Raw genomic sequence first — 8,450 nt, 5'->3', positions numbered from 1 at the left:
GTGTGTAGGATCTCCTCATGCCTTGCCGTCATTGGCCAGCATTCCAATCTGTAGAGGGAAACTAGGCGTCCTATCATTCTGTAAATCTTTGACTTGAAGTTTTAAGGAATCTGATGATCACACAGGACTCCAGTTACCTGGCACCACTTCATCAAGGTTACATTGATCATTGAGCACATGTGTCTGGAAACCTCTCACGGTTGCTGCATATGAGGGAATTGTGGTACTTGAATTGCTCTGCTTTCCTCAGGTCTTCTCCAATATCGATGGTTCCATTTGTTTGGGGGCCACATTCCATATATTCTGTTTTCTTGGGTTTTTTTTACTCAAAATCCAGATTTGGCAAGCTGTTTGTTCCATTGCCATGTTTGCTCTTTGAGGTCTTCACATTGCTCATTCACCAAGAAGATATCAGCATAGAGGAGTGATCATGGATGGGCAACTGGAGGTTAAGCATCACAATGTCCATGCACACAATGAATAATAGGAGTGAAAGTGCTGGTCCTTGATGTACTCTAACATTGATGGTGAAGGTAGGAGATGTTCCTACTGCACATCGGACCATGCTAGTGACACTATGGTAGAATAATTGAATCTACAGGATGTAGGCAGGGGTGGGCTGCACTTACAGTCACAACCAGTTCACATCCAAGCTGTGCATATGTTTCACCTGGGTAATTGCAATACCATTAAGGGACTGGAAGCTAAAACATCTAAATAACGGTTGCTGGAACTGGTACGTCTAGTTTGATGAAAAGGAAGACATGATAGCAGTCTTCCAATATCTCAGGGGTTGCTACAAAGAAGAGGGAGTCAAGCTATTCTCCAATGCACCTGAAGGCAGGACAAGAAATAATGGTTGGAAATTAATTGAGGAGAGAAGCAACCTGGAATTAAGAAGAAACTTCCTCACAGTGAGGACAATTAATCAGTGGAACAACTTGCCTCCAGAAGTTGTAAATGTTCCAACACTGGAAGTTTTTAAGAAGAGATTGGATAATCATTTGTCTGAAGTGTTGTAGGATTTCCTACCTAAGCAGGGGTTGGACTAGAAGATCTCCAAGGTCTTTTCCAACCCTGTTATTCTATTCTATTCCATCCAGAGTGTTATTAGACTGAACCCTGTTTTCCACATCCAGGCATCTACAGCTACCAGCACTACAAGAGGCAGCTGTAGCAACACTTATATACTCTGTTTACATTCTTGTAGAACATTCTGCAGGAATTGAGATAATATTTATTCTTGTCCCACAGAAACAAAATTTATGTGTATTAATTTAGAAAGGATGTGGCCTCTATTACTCATTTATTTCTTAGTAAATCTCATTAATCTAGTTTTGGGTAGTGATCAAGGATTTTAATAGAATATACAAGATGTGTTTGTATATGTGTGTTTGTGTGTGTATGTGTGTGTGTGTGTGTGTGGTTTTCTTTGAAGTCTAAATATAGGGAATGCTGCACTGTTTCTTTTATTTACAAACTCTCTTAATCTTAACTCATCACAGTCTACATAAATCTCTTCCAACTGTGAGAAATGTAAAAGCTCTTAACTGTAGCACTCATTTTTTTTCAGGAGGAAAACTCCAGCCTTAAATTTGTGGGTTAAAATCTATGTCACAGCATGCACTAGCCCAGGGTTATTCAACTTTAAGCCCCATCAGGTTCAAACTTCAGGATGTGGGCAGAATTAGCCTGCAATCCTGCATTCAAATACTGCATTTGAACTAGGGTGCTGGAGAAGATCCTGTGAGTCCCTCGGACTGCAAGGCGATCCAACCAGTCAGTCTTAGAGGAGATCAACCCTGATTGCTCTTTAGAAGACCAGATCCTGAAGTTGAAACTCAAATACTTTGGCCACCTAATGAGAAGAAAGGACTCACTGGAGAAGAGCCTAACTGTCAGTCGGTGCTCCATTCAAAATCCAAGAAAGAAATACTTAGACTCCATAAATTAGAGAAAAGAATTCTTTTACTGAAAAATGAAGTGGTAGCATCAATAGGATTCTGAATCTGAGAAATTAGGCGCGCAGATCACACATACAAAGTGATGAAATTGTTCCCACCCCCCATAGTTCAAAAGATTCTTCCAATTAAAAGTTCTGAATATGATCACGTAGACATCTCCAGGTGGTGATGAGGCCTCTGTCCGTTGACCTTGGCATATTTTGATAAAGGTTTGCAGCTGCGCAGAGAAAAGAAAGCAAAGCGAGAAATAGAAACCTAAAAGCAGGGATTTATACTCCCCCCTCTCCTCATTTACACAACACAAGAATGTAACACCTCCAGCTCTCTTCCCAGACAATATCCCACCTCCTTCCCCCATTACTTATGGCAGCCAAAGCAATAGTAGAAGATCTTGAAGGCTGACACTAACGGTGGAAACGATTGAGGGCAAAAGAAGGGGATGGCAGAGAATGAGGGGGCTAGTTCAGAGATGGTATTCAGCAGGTTCTGACCAGTTCTGGAGAACCGGTAGAAGAAATTTTGAGTAGTTCAGAGAACCGGTAGTAGAAATTTTGAGTAGTTTGGAATACCACCTCTGACAGGCCCCGCCCCCATCTATTCTCTACGTCCTGAGTCCCAGCTGATCAACTGGGTCTTCTTTTGTTACTCTGCACAGGAGAATGGAACTGGAAAGCAGGTTAGGGATGTGGAGGGAATGGAGATTTTACAGTATCCTTCCCTTGCCACGCCCACCAAGCTTTTTCAGGGAATTCGGTTGGCCTTCACTTGATGCCATTAGTTCCTTCTTTAGAAAAAGGGAGATTGAGCAGGACGAAGCTACAAACTTTCTTCGAAAAAACAAAAAAAGAATTTGTGTCATATGCATTTCTGACTTCTGCAAGTATGATCGCACACAAGATGCAAAGGAAGTGGTTAAAAATACGATCGTAACAGAGATGAAACGATAGAAGGTGTTGAAGCTCCAGGAATGTTGGGTGTGTGTGCATGATCAACATTATGCAAGTACAAGCCATAGAACAAAGTCAAACTAGAGTCTTGGACTTTAAGAAAACTAATTTCAATAAACTCAGAGAGAGCTTGGGAAGGATTCCATGGATGAGAATCCTCAAGGGGAAAACAACTCAAGAAGCTTGGGAAATTTTGAAAAGTGAGATTATAAAAGCCCAGTCTAGCACAATACCAATGAAGAAGAAAAATAACAACTCTCAAAAGAAACCAGCATGGCTGCATTAAGAACTCTCTGACAAATTGAAAGACAAAAAGGACAAGTATAAAAAGTGGAAACAGGGCACATAACTAAGGCAGAATATCAGCATATAGCCCAAGCCTGCAAAAATGAAGTGAGGAAAGCTAAGGCTCACAATGAACAAAGGCTTGCAACAAAAGTAAAAAAAAAAAATAACAAAAAAAGCTTCTTCCAACATATTAAAAACAAGAAAAAAGTCAAGGAAACAGTTAGTCCATTGCTCGGAGAAAGTGGCAAGAAAGTGACAAGCAACAGGGAGAAAGCAGAACTACTTGTTTTTTTGCATCTGTCTTTACACAAAGGGAAAAAAGAATCCAACCTATCAAAAACAGCACCACAAAAAACAGATTAGGAATACAAGTTAAAATAGGACCAGAATAGATATAGAAGGCTATTTCCTAAATTGTCCTTAGAAGTGTCACTACAAGAAGCCTTTTTAGAAGGGAGATGATAACAAAGAAAAACCATGGTTGGCACATGCTGATTTTTAAATCTATCTATCTATCTATCTATCTATCTATCTATCTATCTATCTATCTATCTATCTATCTATCTATCTATCTATCTATCTATCTATCTATCTATCTATCTATCTATCTGCGAAATACCACTCACACATCATCACAAAATCTCCAGAACCGTAAAGCCTACAAACTTGAAATTTGGTACGTATGTTCCTCTTGGCTTCTAGGTGCTCATTGAGAAAGGATTTTTCTGAATGACCATCAGAGCCTTAGTATTTCCTATATTATTATTATTAACATGCTCTGATGCTAAGGAGTTCTACTAACCCCTCCCCACCTGAAAAAAATTATGTTCCAAATGCAAAATACAAGCAGAGGAGAAGAGTTTCAGTTCAGTTTCATAAGCAGAAATCAGATTTAGTACAGAACAGTTGAGCTAAACCACGTCCAGGCTCCTTGCTGTCTCCTTGCTCACACAGCAAATACTGTTTCACTTTCCAAATAGCCCTCAACTCTCTCACACACTGACAGGACGCTTGCCAGATGAATACCGATGGATGCCGGTAGGCAGAGGCAGAATTTTTTCCCCTTATTTTCCTCCCCCAAAACTAAGCCTGACGACATAGTTTCATAGCTAAGCACGGGTATCGAACTAGTGTTTAAATGTTTTGAAACACTTAAATTGGATTAAAATATTTTTTTACAGATCAAGAAATGCAAGTTACATACCAATGATAAGGATCTTATTGCAAATATTGTTGCAATTTAATTTTGAAGATGAACATTGATACAATTATTTTTAAACCATAAAATATATATATTTTTTTAAAAAATACATTTTAAATCTTTCAGGCAGTTTATATATGTAAACCAATGGCAAGAATAACCTTTTTTTCTAAGTATTTTTTCATTTTCAGTCTCAAATGCATTTCATTCAAAAGCATTGGCTAAGTTATCATCAACCTATGCCCTATGCCATCCGTGGTCTCCCTTTTCTTTTCTTTTTTTAAAAAGGTTTTTTGTGGTGACACCCTCTAAGGGCAATTTAGGAAATAAACTTATTTTATATCTAGTAAGTAAATCTTTATTGATTAGCCCTTGGGCCATATCAAAGTGCAAAGTTCCAGCAACAAATTGTTACTAAAATTTAATAAAAGCAATTCAAAATGAAATTTGATAAAATACTATTTAAAATGGAATCTAGACAAAATACGATTTAAGATGAAATAGTAATAAAATACAATCCAAAATAAAATTGTAAAAATGTACAATAATTTATGATATAGATAAAATATAATAACATTATATTTGGAGTCGCCCTTGCAGTCTACCCCAATCAATCCCACATATGCAGATCTCAACCGAATCATTTTGTTTAAATACTGTGCTACTTTAAATGTTATTTTCAAGTTCTGGCTGGACATAAGGTAAGTTATTTTGATATGGGTATCCCAATGGGTCATTCGTCTGATATAGACCAAGATACCTGTCTCTCATCCTCTTCTACAGGCAACAGTCAAATCGGATGTGAGCCAGGTCCTCTACCTCTGCCGCTCCGCAAATGCAGAGCCACTCATTGTACAGTATTGCATGAAATCTTCCGTATCTAACCATTGTGTCAAGCTGTTCAAATCTCGTTCTCGTGAATATCTCCCTAAGATGTTTTGGGAGTTGTGACTTCAAGTAACTATCTACTTGGAAAGTACATTTGTATTTACTCAACCATTTCAAGTTACCTACCAGTAAGGTAGCTATATCAGTTCGTGCATCTATATCCTTAATTCTTTGGGCAAGTCTTTTTTTAAGATTGTTCTCCTGTTACACAAGAGATAGGAAGACCACAGCTTCTTACAAAATTTGTTAGGGTAATGATCCAGGAGATTTGTGATTATAGTTTTATTTGCTCTGGTAGGCATAATTTGGGTAGTCTATCAGTCTCCATTTCATTAACTTTGCAACAGTAGTTATAAGCTCTAATTTTAGATAATGCCTGAATTGTATAAATTCCCAATTCAGCTCTAACTGCTGCAGCAGATGTTCTTGGTCTACATTCAAAATACATCTCAAATGCTGGGACTGTAATTGTTCTAGGACTGTGGTTGAGTAAAGACCCCAAATTTCTGCTCCATACAAGAGCATCGTGGTAACCTTAGCCTTATAAACCTTGATTAATGGGAGTAGGGACCCTGGATAACAATTTGTTGCTGGAACTTTGCACTTTGATATGGCCCAAGGACTAATCAATAAAGACTGACTGACTGACTGACTGACTGACTTACTTACTTACTTACTTACTTACTTACTTACTTACTTACTTACCTTATTTTATATCTATTCCAAACACTTAACTATGTCATGTCTAACAAGAGGATTCTTAAACACTACATTAACTACTCCTTTCTCATACTGTAAAAACAAACAAACATGTGAACCAAATTTCAGGGTTAGGGTTCTAAATAACAGGATCCATGCAATGAAAACTCCAAGGCCAAGATGCACCTCAAAGTCCAAATTTATTAGGCATATTGTATTGGCATTCTGATGAAAACCTGATTCTGAAGTCCTGAGGTTTTCCCCACCCAAATTAAAAAGCAAAGTTTTTCCTTCCCGGTTCACATGTCCATCATATGACCCAACCAGGTCATAGTCCCAACTCCAGTTGGTTTCAGTCCATGCCTTCACCAGCACCTGGTGGGAACATCCTTGGTTCCCAGGAGGAAGAATTTTTATTTTGGCTACAAGTCTATTCCCCCCTCCCATTCCCTCCCATTCTCATACCTCTGACCAGCCTCCCTGTGGCAGCCCTGAAGACATTATAAAAGGGCTTCAGGGTAGTGGTGGGATTCAAAAAAATTTATTATCAGTTCTGTGGGCATGGCTTGGTGAGCATGGCATGACTTGGTGGGCATGGCTTTGTGGGCGTGGCAGGGGAAAAGATACTGTAAAATCCCCATTCACTCCCCACTCCTGGGGGATGGTTACTGCAAAATCCCATTCTCTCCCCACCCCACTAACCTGCTTTCCAGCTCTGTTCTCCTGTGCAGGGCAACAAAAGAAGACCCAGCCAATCAGCTGGGACTCGGGAGGCAGAGAATAGATGGGGGCGGGGCCAGTCAGAGGTGGTATTTGCCAGTTCTCCGAACTACTCAAAATTTCTGCTACCGGTTCTCTAGAACTGGTCAGAACCTGCTGAATACCATCTCTGGTTCAGGGCTGACATTCAGTTCATGACCTGAAAATGTGTTTAGCCTTTTGATAGGATCTTTCAGTACTGCTTGTGCATCTTGCATGTGATATAACACATTCAGCTGCAAAAATCAGAGATGCATATAACACAAGTTCCTTTTTTTCCTAAGAAAATCTGCAGCTGCTGATGTCCAGCTCAATTCCCTTTTTCTGAAGAAGGAACTAACTTCATCAGGCGAAGGCCAACCGAATTCACTGAAAAAGACCTCATCCTTCGATTCTGAAAGAGACCTCCTAGTCTCCTCTGGAGATTCTTCCTATATCATCACCAGGTATGTCAGCAGTAAAGTTAGAGTTCGTGTTGTGATAGTTGTTATTTGCAGAATATTCCTCTTTGAGCTCAGGACAGGACTGGGGGACAATTAGAATGGGATCAGCAAATCCTCTGGCAAATGAGTCAAATTTTGTTCCAGAATGCTGTGACCCCAATCTTTTCATCTCTGATTCCAATAAATGTTAACATATCTATTATGAATTCTATTCTCATGCTATTATTTGTTAGCTGCTATTCTTTCTAAAACAGATTGGGAATAGAATTCTTTATTGGCCAAGTGTGATTGGATACACAAGGAATTTGTCTTTGGTGCATATGCTCTCAGTGTACATAAAAAGAAAAAATATATTCATCAAGAATCATAAGGTACAACACTTAATGATAGTCATAGGGTACAAATAAGCAATCAAATCATACTAGGAAACAGTCAATATAAATCTTAAGGAAACAAAATTACAGTCATACAGTCACAGGTGGGAAGAGATGGGTGATAGGGATGATGAGAAGATTAATATTAATAGTAATGCAGACTTAGTAAATAGTTTGACAGTGTTGAGGGAATTATTTGTTTAGCAGAGGTATGGCATTTGGGAAAAAACTGTCCTTGTGTCTAGTTGTTCTGGTTTGCAGGGCTCTATAGTGTTGTTTTGAGGATAGGAGTTGACACAGTTTATGTCCAGGATGTGAGCGATCTGTAAATATTTTCACAACTCTCTTTTTGACTCGTGCAGTATATTGGTCCTCAATTGTAGGCAGGTTGGTAGTAATTGTTTTTTTCTGCAATTTGTCTCTCTATTTTTAAAAATCCTTTTTTAAAATTATGGTGTTTTGAATGGAAAGGGGGACCATCACAATAAAGATTAGTGTTAACATTAAAATTTGTAGTTTGGGACACCTTGTTTGGAATGCCTTACTGATATTAATCTTGCTCATCAATGATCAATGACAAAACATCCATCTTTGGAGAACAATGGAAAACTCATCAAGTAGCTCAAACCCTACTGAATCTGGCTGAATCCATTATGTTTTATTCTCCTAGCAATCATTAGCTACTAACTTTTAAAAGATTTTCACTCAGTTTTTAAATTTTTGCTAAAATTCTTTTAGCAAAAATAAAACGTTCTTCAAGGTATCTGTTATATGAAATTGACTCTTTGCAAGTTCAGGATGAGTCTCAGAAACTGTGTTTGGAGTCTGCGTGGAACTTTCTGACACATCCACTATAGAGGGGCTTAGAGCACTTGTATTTTGTACCA

At 38.6% G+C, this 8,450-nt stretch overlaps 1 long non-coding RNA gene across 1 annotated transcript in view; it reads left to right on the top strand.

The window, feature by feature from the left end:
- The first annotated feature begins 7,053 nt into the window (after window positions 1–7,053).
- The window catches only part of LOC148131562 (uncharacterized), a 67,719-nt gene continuing 66,322 nt past the window's right edge, over window positions 7,054–8,450 (top strand). The window contains exon 1 of the long non-coding RNA XR_015749063.1: window positions 7,054–7,192. This is a non-coding gene — a long non-coding RNA (uncharacterized LOC148131562). The remainder of the gene's footprint in view (window positions 7,193–8,450) is intronic.

The sequence above is a fragment of the Notechis scutatus genome, chromosome 3, assembly GCF_049901735.1.
Source record: "Notechis scutatus isolate UNSWTSFEM ecotype Mainland chromosome 3, rNotScu1.2, whole genome shotgun sequence".
Classification (NCBI taxonomy): Eukaryota; Metazoa; Chordata; class Lepidosauria; order Squamata; family Elapidae; genus Notechis; species Notechis scutatus.
The sequence above is the reverse complement of the archived record's forward strand: the minus strand, read 5'-3'. Positions and strand labels throughout refer to the sequence as shown.